The sequence below is a fragment of the Malus sylvestris genome, chromosome 12 (assembly GCF_916048215.2).
Source record: "Malus sylvestris chromosome 12, drMalSylv7.2, whole genome shotgun sequence".
Classification (NCBI taxonomy): Eukaryota; Viridiplantae; Streptophyta; class Magnoliopsida; order Rosales; family Rosaceae; genus Malus; species Malus sylvestris.
In genome coordinates, this window is record NC_062271.1 from 29,115,365 (window position 1) to 29,127,742 (window position 12,378).

The window sequence follows — 12,378 nt, forward strand, 5'->3', positions numbered from 1 at the left end:
CAAAAACACTTGGGTAAACATAAACATTTTTTGTTTTACACCCACAAGGGCCCAAAATCTTCCCTCTTATTTATTCACTTATATATGTTCCCAAACATATTATAATAGATCAAATAATAATTCAAAGTCCAAAATTTAGTTATGGACAAAAATACAAGCAATTCACCAGTACTGAAGTTGCTACAAAAACTGGAATCTTCCCCAGCCTAGAAATCCAACAAAGCTTCGCCTCCTTTCCTCTATCAAATTTTTGCAGCTGTTGCTTTTCTCCAATGTAGCTGAATTTTGGACACCCTCTAGTTCTTGAGCAGATGAACAACTTTCAAGAAGGAATCGTTTCTGTTTGAACGACGGAAATTAACGTGTTGAAGCTCCAAACATGATAGTCGGCTTCTTGCAGATTTCGAAGCTGTTGTGATGTTTCGAAGATCTGGAAATATTTAACCGTTAGTTCATCCTGAATTTTTGATATGTTATGAAAGAGTTGATGAGGAACAACTTCAATGAAGAAAGCATGCCGATCTGAACAATAGAAAATGGAGTTTCGAAGCTCACAACAAATCTGACGGGTTGACAGAAAAATAATAACCAGTCATTCATCATACCTGGATTTCTGGAGTTATACTGCTCCGAGGGATCTCAAATTTGGATATGTTGTAGTTCACGAGCTGAGGAACAACTTCAATGAAGAAAGCATACCGATCTGAACAAGAGAAAATGGAGTTTCAAAGCTCACAACAAATCTGACGGGTTGACAGAAAAATAATAACCAGTCATTCATCATACCTGGATTTCTGGAGTTATACTGCTCCGAGGGATCTCAAATTTGGATATGTTGTAGTTCACGAGCTGAGGAACAACTTCAATGAAGAAAGCATACCGATCTAAACAAGAGAAAATGGAGTTTCGAAGCTCACAACAAATCTGACGGGTTGACAGAAAAATAATAACCAGTCATTCATCATACCTGGATTTCTGGAGTTATACTGCTCCGAGGGATCTCAAATTTGGATATGTTGTAGTTCACAAGCTGAGGAACAACTTCAATGAAGAAAGTATGTTGATCTGAACAAGAGAAAATGGAGTTTCGAAGCTCACAACAAGTCTGACGGATTAACAGAATATTGATGAACAGTTACTCATCATACTTGAATTTCTGAAGTTGTACTACTCCGATGGATCTCAAATTTGGATATGTTGTAGTTCACAAGATAAGGAAAAACTTTCATGAAGACGACTTTGCAATCTGAGCTATAGAGAAAGGTGTTATCTTGCATCCACTCAGGCTGATTAGTGGAAACGAAAAGCAATTCCACCAAAGAAAAGATGAAAAAGAGAGAAAAGCTACTAATTGCACTTGATCTTGTCTAGTCAATAGCATGCAGCATCAAACACACAAAAGTTGGAAATATTTTTAGATAAAGCATATACGAATGTGTGACATCGAAACAAGGATTCGTTACTTTGACAAATTAGTAACACGCGAGACACCTCATTCGGCAACTCTCTTCGCCTGAAGACTTGGGGGACTCCCACCATATGCTACTGCACCTTGATACTCGGCAGTCTCACAACCACTCAGTGACTTGGATTTTTCAAGTCTCCAACCGAGAAGTTTTCCTCACTCGGGAAATTAAGGGAACACTACCTCAAACTACATGCTTCACTCACAAAGCTTCAACAATACAGGTTTCAACAAAAGCAAAAATTCAAAGAACTTTATGAAGAAGGCTTTGGTGTATTTAACACAATATGTTGAAATGAAGCAAAGCTTATTTATTAATATTTTCGATAAGCCACAAATATGTACATATACATGAGTCAAAATAAACAAACAAAAGGGAGCCTTCACAAAGGTTGCTTAGGGGAAGTCTCAGCAGTCGGTAGAGCCCCAGAAAGAGAAAGCACCGGAGGGTGGTTATCCGGAGCCTCAGTACTTGACAAAACCCCAGAAGGATGAGGCATTGGAGGTTCATCATTTGAAGCTTCATTACCAGGTACAGCCCCAGAGGACGAAGGCAATAAATGCCTTTGGAACAAACCCACAAACCGCTGATGATCAAGTAAAACCTTACCATCAGATTCCTTCATCTGGTCAAGCTTCCTCTTCATGTTTGTAGCATAGTCATGGGCGAGCCGGTGCAACTGCTTATTCTCATGCTTGAGCCCTCTAATCTCCTGTTTGAGACTCATCACTTCAGCAGCCAATGATTCAACTTGGCGGGTTCTAGCAAATAGGCGTTGAGCCATATTAGACACAGAACCTGCACACTGAACACTAAGAGCCAGAGAGTCCTTAACAGCCAACTCATCAGACCGTTTGGAAAGTAGTCTGTTATCTTTGGGAGTGAGAAGGTTCCTGGCCACCACTGCAGCGGTCATATCATTCTTCATCACAGAATCCCCAACGGTAAGGGGACCAGTAGGGGATATGAAGGATGGGCGCCATATGTTGTCTGGAGAAGGCGTGGCTGTCTCTTCTCCAAGGTTCAAGTCAAAATGACGGTCGGAGGGTCCAGACATTTTCAAATGTGTTGAAGAAGGAAGAGGTCAGACAAATCAAGATCTTAGAAGTGCAAGAAATGAACTTCTACTGGTAGAGATTCAAGTGTGCTGTGGAACTTAATGTCAGCCTCTATAAAAATCTGCACTCGATGGAGCTTCAGAAATCGAAGAGGCGTTTGCTTTCTCAAAAGCTGGGCTGCTCAGAGACCACGAGGACCGATCTCAGAAATCGAAGAGGCGTTTGCTTTCTCAAAAGCTGGGCTGCTCAGAGACCACGAGGGCCGATCTCAGAAATCGAAGAAGCACCTGCTTTTTCAGCCTCGTCAGCACCTGTCACATGCACAATCAGCTTTGCGGAAATTACGGGCACTCTGTCGAAGATTTCTGGTGAAGTAGAAAGCACGTGAATCTTACTGTTCAATCACCGCTCTCCATATGCACCATCAACTCCTCGGGTACCACATATAACTTTGTCAAAGATCTCTGACAAAGTTTAGGCACGAGAATTTTGAAGTTCCAGCTACCCTACTATTACCCATAAGGGTAAAGGAACAGCACCACTGCTTGACAACTGGAAAGTCCCTATGTGTGTCGACCTCCGTGTTTTGCGGCAAGACAGGTTGGCAAGAACGTCCAACCTTTACTCACATTCGAGAAAAGACTCCCAACATAATTACTTTCTAAAAAACCGGAGTAGCACCGCTTTCCGAATCTCGAGAATCAGATCCTCGACGGGATTGCTTGTTCGAAAACCGAAGAGGCACAACTCTCAGAACTTCGAGAGCCAGATTTCCTTAGATAAAGCTTGTCTGTAATCTTCACACGTAACATCAGCTTTCCAGATACCACATACCACTTTTTCAAAGTGCTCTGACAAAATTAAAACACGTGAAGCTGGCAGCTCCCACTACATTGCTGTGACCAAGAAGGGTAAAGGAATAGCATTACTACTTGTTATTGGGAAATCCCTATATACATTGACCTCCCTCCTCAACGGACAGAAAAACCTGCAAAAATGCTCAACCCTTTCTCGCATTCGAAAAGGCACCCTCAACATAACCTCTCGAAATACTCAGCTTTATTTCCCCCCGATAATACCTCAGCAAATAAGCCACACCAAGAACAAGAGTATCTCATATCATCAGGGTCGAAAGCAAGAGTATCCCATATCATGCTTTCTCCCTGTCTTTGTCTTTGTCCTTGTCCACACCTGCAGGACAAGGAGAAAGAGAGCAGTCAGTCGGAACCTGAAATCAAACCTCCAATTTGGAACTGACTGCCTGGAGCCTTTGCCTGGTTGCTTACTTAGCATTGCTCTCGAGTACTCATCCTCAACTGCTGTCAAGGTCACGAATTCCACCGGCAAATACCTCATGACAGTTGATCAGATATTGGCTCTTTACACTGAAGCTGCCAAGCGTGGATGAGTCACTATGAAGGAATGTTCTGAAGGACCATTTAAATGCAAAGGTTGCACACCACTTCTGCCATGCAAAAGATTGAAGCAGAAGGTTCAACGGTGAGCTGAAACAGATCACTACAGCACGACACCTTTCCATACCACATTCATTATTCCGTCAACAGCAAAAGTATCCCATATCATCAAGGTCGAACGTACTCTAGATTTGATGGACTTGTTTTGACCCTCAAATTTTTGAGTCGGCCTTATACTCTGAAGGGCACCAGAAAACCCTCCAGCACAGTTCAAGAATAAGCCTGTGGAAAGTTACTTCTTCAAAAGCAAAAGTATCTCATATCATCTCTTATCCATTTGCTTCTCCTTATCCTGGCAGTTGAATGAGAGACAAGGAGAAAGAGAACAATCAACCGGAAGCCGAAGTCAAACCTCTGATCCTGGGTTGCTTACTTGGAAGTTTGACTGCTTACCTTGTCTGTCACCTCTTTCGGCAGATCTCCTAGCTCGGCGACTTGGGGGACTCCTACTATAGGGTTTGTATCGCACTTGACCAAGCCCGAAACTACAACTAAGCTTCAAGTGAAATTGATACATTACCTTGTGCGTCAACATCAGCTAAATACACCATTCCCGGATGGAGGAAAGGTACTTCCAGAGAAGGGCAGATGAAGATCAGACCACACTTCGGTACTTAGAAGTTTCGTGATTACTCAAGGGATTGGATCTTGCAAGTCCCCAACCGAGGAGTTTCCCTCACTCGGGAACTTAGGGGAGCACTGTTTGTACCATACTTGACCAATCCCGAAACTACCGAGCACCGGCCAACGCTATACTGTCAAGGACCCAGAAGAGTTCCCCTCCGACCAGGAGGCCAATCACTACTCGACACGTGTCAAGATTAGAAGCCAATCAGAGCGCAGCACGTGTCGACATCAAGAACCAATCATAACATGACACATGTCAATGTGACAAAGCTACAAGTTTTTCTATAAATAGGGGTCATTCCCCCACAATATTGCCTAATGCCATTTGTGTTAAATCATTCACAAGAACTCACTAAATTGAGAGCTTGATCCTTTGTACTTGTGTAAGCCCTTCACTACTAATAAGAACTCCTCTACTCCGTGGACGTAGCCAATCTGGGTGAACCACGTACATCCTGTGTTTGCTTCTCTGTCTCTATTCATTTACGTACTTATCCTCACTAGTGACCGAAGCAACCAAGCGAAGGTCACAAAACCTGACACTTTCTGTTGTACCAAAGTCTTCGCTGATTTTGTGCATCAACAGCTCTTTTTTATGCCTTGAGGCCAAGGACTTTTAGATGATCAAATCTTACATGCCCGAGGGCTTAGAACTTAGATCTGGCTTGAACTATGAAAACATATTCAAATCGGATTTAAGCGCTGAGAGAGTCTTTTAATAACCATATTACTAGAAATAACTTGAATACAACTTGTAGTATACAACATATTGCTAGGTTAGTGAATGAAAAGACAAAAACAAAAGGGGTCGGGCAAGGTTTAACCTTGTCGGACAAGGCTGATCCTCTTGCAACTTCCTATCTTTGAGGTTTATCAAGGGGGTTGAGAACTTTTTAGAAAAGGGGTAGGAAGATGAGTTTGCAGAAAGAAATCGATACTACAGCAGGTTCTTGACCAGGTAGTAGAGCTATTACAAAGGTTTATCTCGAGAATGATGAAGGCTTGGGCTGACTATAGCTTTGTTTTGAAGGCAAATATGGTTTGAGCAGAGTTTGTGCTTGTATTTGTTTGTTTGAGTGTCTTTATTTCTGACTTCTCTTTCTTCTTTTATAGACAACTCGGCTTGTCTTCTTGTAGCAGTAACCTTGCCCGAATGCAACTTGAAGGGTAGTGACTCATCAGCTTTTTACTTATACTGCCACTGTAAAGTACTTTTAGGCTGATTAGCTGGCAGGTCAATACCACTTGGTCCTTGGGCAGGTGAGCAAGTGGTGCAAATGATATGCACCTAGTCGGGAAAGGCCTCTTCTGCCTTCGGGACTTGGGCTGTACTTTGAGCTTTCCTCCTCTTCATTGGGCCAACTCCCTTCTGAGCCCAAGGTTTAAGTTTTAACCCAAACAGTGCCCCATTCAATCAATATTCAGACTGGAATCTCCGGCGCCAATATTGATTGGATATCCGCCTGTTTGCATACCCGTTCTTGGAACTCATGTTTTCCTAGGCGGGAGGCCTACGCTCCTGCGTCTTTTGCTCTTCTCACGACCTTTGGGTTATCCTCTGAAGTCTTTATAAATTCAGGCTTGAATTTGCTTTTGTTCAGCCAACAAACTTCCTCCAGTCTTTGCTTTTATCGATCCTGAATACCTCTGCCTTCTTAGTTTTCTTCTCAAAACTAAAAAAAAAAAAAAAAGAGTTCTTCAGGATTTAAGTGAGGTTTCCTAAAACTCCCTTTTCGTGAGAAAAAGAGTTTTCATCAGATAACTATCCCCAACACCTTGGTCAGATGCCCCGCTATCTCCAACACCCTTGGTCAGACGGTTTCCTCATAAGGACTTGCCCTCCTGCTTGTTGTCATGATAAATCAGGCTTCACCATCACTCATGGTGATGATTCTGCCTGGGGATCCTCTACCAGGCTCATCTTGGCCGCACAACCCGATCACCTGATCGGATTCTATCCATGAAGACATCGGAAGATCAGTTGAGACACCATTACACCTGGAAGGAGTCGAACGCAGCACATCAGAATTGAATTGAATTGTTTGTAAATTCCACCAATTTGTCGAAATGAAATAGACATGATCTTAACCATCTTGTGTCTTTCTGTCTTCTTGAATGACTGATAAATATACACTACACTTTTAGCATCCTGAAACCTGCTTTTACTTTGCATCTTCCTCAATATAACAATCTCTAATATCCCATAATGTAAGACAATATTTCTTCAAGAATTTAACATTAATGGGATGTTTCTGTCAATTCCCTTCGAGGTCCGCCAAGTAATATCCCCCTTTGTCCAAGACTTGACTAATCATGAAAGGCCTTTCCCATGTCGGGCTCCATTTTCCAAAGCCCCTAAGCTGAGCTCCCAAAGGAAGGATCGTCTTCCACACCAAATCTCCTTCCTTGAATGACTTTATTTTCACCTTTTTATTATAAGCTCGGGCAACAACTTTCTTTCCTTCCTGAATCTGGTTCAGGGCTTCAATTCGGGCTACGTCTAAGTTTTCAATCCCTTGACACATGGCTTCGACATACTCTTCGCTATGTAACCCAAACTGATTTTGAATTCTGACAAAACTTACATTGATCTCCATGGGAAGCACTGCATCTTGCCCGAAAGTTAAAGCATAAGGAGTTGTTCCTGTTCTTGCCCTCTTTGAAGTTCTGTATGCCCACAAAGTATTTCCCAACTTTTCATGCCACCTTTCCGGACTATCAATCACCATTCTTTTGATAATGTTTACCAAAATCTTGTTGCTGGATTCTGCCTGGCCATTTGACTGCGGGTAGTAAGGACTGGACTGAATCATCTTTATTTTGTATTTGCTTGCAAATTCTTCAACTTCTTTTGAAATAAAAGATGGCCCATGATCCGTTACTATAGTTTCGGGCACCCCAAACCTATACAGAATCTTGGTCTCGATGAAAGTCTTGACTGTGGCTGAGGTTATGGATTTTACTGCCGATGCTTCTACCCATTTGGTGAAGTAATATGTTGCCACAATTATGAAAGTATGCCCCTTGCTAGAAGCTGGATAGATCTGCCCGATGAAATCCATTGCCCACCCTCTGAAGGGCCAAGACTTGACCACTGGATTCAAAGGTACTGAAGGTACATGTTGGAGAGGACCATGCCTTTGACATTCTTCACACCCTCGAGCATCAGACTTGCAATCTTTTTCGATGTCGGGCCAAAAATAAACATACCTCCTAAGTAACCACCTCATTTTCATTCCAGCCTGATGAGCTCCACATACTCCTTCATGTACTTCGGCCATCACTCTCATGGATTCTTCTTGGCCTAAGCATTTTAGTAATAATCTGTCTGAAGTTTTCCTTAGCAAGTCTTTCGCCCATAAAACATACCTAGTCGTTTGCTGCCTATCCTTCTTGCTGGTGGGTGAAGAGGGATCTTTTAAATGACGGATGATAGGTGACCTCCAATTTTCTACCTCGGGTTTTAGAACCATTATATCCAGACTGAATCCCCTTTCTAGGATAGAATGAAGGTTTCTTCTTTGGACCTTGATATCTACCCCATATTTCCTCTCATGTATTGGCACACCTGAGGCTAGTTGCGCCACCTCGTTGGCCGTTAGGTTAGCTCTTCTAGGAACATGACTAACTGATATTTCAGAATCCCAATAACTCAGTAATTGCGTGGCCGCCAAGTAATATCCGGCCATGGTGATATGTCTACACTTGAACTCCCCATTTAGCTGGTTTATTACTAATTCTGAATCACCAAACACCTCTACCTCTGTTGCCCCCAGATCCATCAAGATTTCCAAACCAATTATTAAGGCCTCATATTCTGCCCAATTATTGGTATTCCCTTGATAATCCAGAAGAAATGAGTAATAATGATGAACTCCTTGAGGGTTGATAATTACAATTCCAGCTCTTGCAACCTTCTGAGTGCAGGAACCATCAAAATATAGTTTCCAATGAGTAATCCACAAACCAGCCACTCTCCTTATCTCCTGCTGGATCCACTCCTATTTGCCCGAGATCCCCTGACTTGGCGGAATCCAAACATTAGTAACTTCCAGAGTTCCTGGGATATTGATTATTTCATCTTAAGATTCTTGATACTCCGCCAAGAAGTCAGCAATTGCTTGGCCTTTGACTGCCTTTTGGGGAACATACTAAAAGCTGAATTCGGATAATGCTAGAATCCACTTCCCAATCCTTCCTGTCAACATTGGTTTTGACAACATGTACTTTATCACATCTGTCTTGGAAATAATGTGCACGTGACAAGGTAACATGTAATGTCTTAGCTTGTTGGCAATGAAATACAAAGCTAAGCACAATCTCTCCACTGGGGAATATCTCGTTTCTACTTCAGTCAGAATTCTACTGAGGTAGTATACTGCCTGCTCTTTCCCTCCTTCATTATTTTGAGCTAGCAAACTCCCGATTGATTTTTCTAAAGCGGAGATATACAGCTTTAAGGGTTTTCCCCTTTGAGGTGGTACCAACACTGGTGGAAAAGTTAAGTAAATTTTGATACTATCGAAAGCCTTTTAGTGTGGTGGTCCCCACTCGAAATTCTCCTTATCCTTCAGTCTTAATAAAGGAGTCAGCGGCTGGATCTTGCCTGCTAGGTTGGCAATGAATCTTCTCAAGAAATTAATTTTGCCCAGCAGCCTCTGGAGTTGAACTTTGTTGGTAGGTGAAGGTGACTCCATTATTGCCCGCGCTTTGTTTTTGTCCACTTCTACACCTCTTTGATGAACCAGGAATCCCAAGAAGTTGCCCGCTCTCACCCCAAACGCACATTTCTTCGGATTCATCTTCAATTTGTGGATCCTCATTCTTGTCAACGCATGCCTGAGGTCTATCAGATGCTACTCTTCTGTCTTGGATTTCACCACGATGTCATCAATATACACCTCCATATTATGGCTAATCAGATCATGAAAGATGGCATTCATTGCCCTTTGGTATGTTGCGCCAGCATTCTTGAGCCCGAATGACATGACCAGATATTCATAAGCCCCCACATGCCCAGGGCATCTAAAAGTTGTTTTATGTATATCATCCTGAGCCATTTTTATCTGATTATACCCGGCATTTCCATCCATAAAAGATATGACTTTGTGTTTTGCTACTGCGTCTATGGATAAATCTGCCATGGGCATGGGATACTCATCTTTCGGGGTAGCGCTATTAATATTTCTGTAATCAACGCAACATCGTACTGCTTTTGTTATGGCTTTTAAAATAGGTACAATATTGGCTAACCACTCCACATATTTCGCTGGCTTAATAAATCCGGCTTTTACTAGTCTCTCAATCTCTTCTTTGACCTTCTCTTCTATCTCCTTTGACATCCTTCGTGGTGCTTGCTTAACCGACTTATATCTTTCCTTGATGGGCATTCTGTGTTCCACCAAGGTTGCATCTAAACCTGGCATCTCAGTGTAATGCCAAGCAAAACAATCTCTGAATTTTTGCAGGAGACAGATAATTTTTTCCCGAGCCTTGCTTTCTAATAAACCACTGATTTGAATTGGTCTTGGATCTTCCTTTGTTCCTAGCTCAATAACTTCCAAAGGATCTTAGACCTCTGGTGGTGGCTTATCAGGTTCTACACACAAAAATTCGACCAGCTCCAGGCTCTCGGGCAAGTCGTCGGGCCCATCTAGGTCGTATATGCACTCGGCCATTTGAATAGCCCTTTCCAATTCTTCTCGACAAGATTCCTCTTTGCTTTCATCCTGGCTAGTTAAAGCTCATACCTGCCATTCCTGCTCTTCTTTGTCTAAGAGCTCATGTTCTTGTCTTTTTCCTTTCCCATACACTAACAGCCGTTTAATCAGGGATCTGACTGCTATTACCTGATCATTCCTTTTTTGTTCTGTCATTTATGGGGTAGGGGTGTTGGGACGATACAAGGTCTATCTCACTCCTCTCTAGTAAGGAGTATTCCTTGTTCTAGAAACTTTTGGGCCGTCACCTTGGTAGGGCGGCCGTTCTCATCCGCTCCCAAACACTTCAAGATTCCTACATTGGGATTGTAAAAACTTGCTTCCGCTATATTGGCTGTGGGAAGAAATGGCCGTGATTCGGCCTCTACCATCTCCCAAAAACCTGGCTCTTCTGCGCTTACCTCATGATAAACAGCCATTTGTTGATGTAGAGTGGAGGGTATAGCAAGACTTTGATGGATCCAATCTCTTCCGAGTAAGGCTCCATAGGTGGAGGTGCAGTCCACCACAAAGAATGCCAGCATAATCTGTTTAGACCCCAAATCTACTTCCAAAGGCAATATCCCATGAGTCTTGGTGATAGCACCCGAGAAACTAGAAACAGTGAGGTCTGTATGAATAAGATCCTATGTACCTCTCCCCAACCTTTTCATTTGTTTGGCTGGCAGTACGTTAACAACCGCTCCTCCATCAATTAGAACTCTTTTGAAAGGTACTCATTCCACATGGGCTGTAACGTATATGGGTTTCAGATGATTGGCGAGTGCAATACTCGGGCGGTTGAACACCATCTTGTCTATATAGATCCTCAAAGGACCATCCTTGGGCACTTCAGATGATTCAGCTTCCCCCGATTCTCCCTCTTCAGCTACCTCTATGCTAACATGAGCCATCATTGGCTCAGTTGTCACGTAATCTCCTTCCATGGTGGCAAGCTGATTTAGTTGGGCACCAAACATGGCGAATAGTACATACGCCATGTTTATATGAAAGTTGCTGGGCTCCGGCAGCTCTTCTTTCTTGCTTCCAATCTGGTCCATGAACTCATCCAACCAAGCCATCGCATCTGGTGGAAGTAGTGGTTCTGGTGCCCCATCTAGTTGATTCACACCTAGTGTTTGATTTGGAACTTCCCCGAAGGGATCCACTAATGATAAAGAAGGTTGTTTTCTTTCTGGTGAAACAGTTCCAAAACAAATAGGCTGCTCTGGCTTCCATCCGGGAGTTGGCACCATAACCATATCCTCTTGAGCTCTCCTCAAGATTCTATATTTTCCAGGGTGTAGGCTTTGTGGCACATGGTTTCCTTCGCCATCAGTCTTGCTATTAGCCCTTTCCACCTCCTTCTTACTCCTCTAGCGGAGTTGACTACTCCCCCCATATGATGTTTTCTCCAACTTTTGATTTTTGGAGGCTTGCGACGTCGCAGGGGTTTTTAAGGAATTCATGTAGGCTTTGTGTTGCCTTTGAGCCCTTCTGACCATGGAGGCTCCCATTTGCTTAACAGGCTGTCCATTTTTTCCAACCACATACCATTTTCGCCCGAGGCGGGCATGATTATCTTTTTTGACAGGGTTTGTTATCTTGTCACTCATCCTGACCTCTTTTCCCATATGGTCATACTTAGAGTATTCCACACCCTTCTCTTTCAGCTTCTTGGCATCTTTATCTTCTGCTTCTTCAGAAACTTCATGGTTGCGAAATATCTCTGATAGAGCCCTTGGCTGAGAATCACCTCCTAATCGCTGAAAGACACTTCGAGAGGTATCCCTTTCTAGAGTCCGCCGAGCTTTCTCTTGTGCCTATTTTCTCTTTTCTTCTTCATCCCTCCTGATCAGTTCATGATCTATGAGGGCTCTCGTGGGCCGTATTTCGAGCTCACACTCATATTGGCACTTACTGCACAACACCCTCCCCTTGATTCTGGCGACTCTTGGATATTTGGGCAAGTTAACCACTGTAACGCCCACCCCCTTAATTATAAAAATATATGTTTGTATTTACCCCTAAACGTGTATAATCTATCAATTTC

The 12,378-nt window shown here is 42.9% G+C and overlaps 1 long non-coding RNA gene across 1 annotated transcript; it reads right to left on the reverse strand.

Moving 5' to 3' along the window:
- Positions 1–48: 48 nt before the first annotated feature.
- Positions 49–1,352, reverse strand: LOC126592003 (uncharacterized). Its single transcript, XR_007612564.1, has 4 exons — positions 968–1,352; positions 787–884; positions 606–703; positions 49–430 (listed from the first exon to the last, which is right to left on the reverse strand). It is a non-coding gene; the product is annotated as an uncharacterized LOC126592003 (long non-coding RNA).
- Positions 1,353–12,378: the final 11,026 nt, after the last annotated feature.